Genomic DNA, 1,000 nt, shown 5'->3' with positions numbered 1-1,000 from the left:
AGGCCTGTAATTTGTCATTTGGTCTCATCAAGCTGGTGCCAACACTTCATTAGTCCACAACTACTTTCCAGATTACCTATGTTCAAAGGCTGAATAATTTCCCTGTGGGATTTTTAAAAAGAGGTGGTGCCCCTCTTTTTAAAAGAATGAAACATGCAAAAGAATGAAACATGACTACAGTTTGTCCCCCTGCACAAAAAATTAGTTCAAAATCAATCAAAGACCTAAATGTAAGATCTGAAACAATAAATTACATAGAATAAAACATAGGTACTGAACTTATGGACCTTGGCTGTAGAAAACAATTTATGAATTTGACCCCAAAGGCAAGGGAAGTAAAGGCAACAATAAATGAATGGGTCCTTATCAAACTAAAAAGCTTCTGCACAACAATAGAAACTGACAACAAAACAAATTAGGCATCCAACTATATGGGAGATGATATTTGCAAAGGACAGCTCCATTAAGGAGTTAATATCAAAAATATATAGAGTGAAAAAATATATAGAGGGTGCTCGCTTTGGCAGCACATATACTAAAATTGGAACAATACAGAGAAGATTAGCATGGCCCCTGCACAAAGACTACACACGGGTTCGTGAAGCTTTCCATATTTAAAAAATATATATATATACATATATATAAAATATATATATATGTATATATATATATATAAAATATATATGTATATATATATATATAACTCACAAAGTTAAACAACAAACAAGCAAACAATCTAATTAAAAAATGGGAAGAGGATATGAACAGACACTTCTCCTAAGAAGACATGCAAATGGCCAACAGATAATGAAAAGATGCTCATCTTCACCAGCTATTTGAGGAATTCAAATCACAACTACAATGAGATACCACCTCACACCAGTTAGATTGGCTATTATCTACAAGACACATAATAACAAATGTTGGAGAAGCTGTGGAGCAAAAGGAACCCTCATTCACTGCTGATGGGAATGTAAACTGGTACAACTATTGTATTATA

At 33.3% G+C, this 1,000-nt stretch overlaps 1 non-coding gene across 1 annotated transcript; it reads left to right on the top strand.

Annotated features, from left to right (window-relative positions):
* The first annotated feature begins 511 nt into the window (after nt 1–511).
* On the top strand, nt 512–618 carry LOC136386587 (U6 spliceosomal RNA). Its single transcript, XR_010747957.1, has one exon. It is a non-coding gene; the product is annotated as a U6 spliceosomal RNA (small nuclear RNA).
* The last annotated feature ends 382 nt before the right edge of the window (nt 619–1,000 follow it).

Source organism: Saccopteryx leptura, chromosome X, assembly GCF_036850995.1.
Source record: "Saccopteryx leptura isolate mSacLep1 chromosome X, mSacLep1_pri_phased_curated, whole genome shotgun sequence".
Taxonomy (NCBI): domain Eukaryota; kingdom Metazoa; phylum Chordata; class Mammalia; order Chiroptera; family Emballonuridae; genus Saccopteryx; species Saccopteryx leptura.
This window is presented reverse-complemented; position numbering and strand designations above follow the sequence as displayed.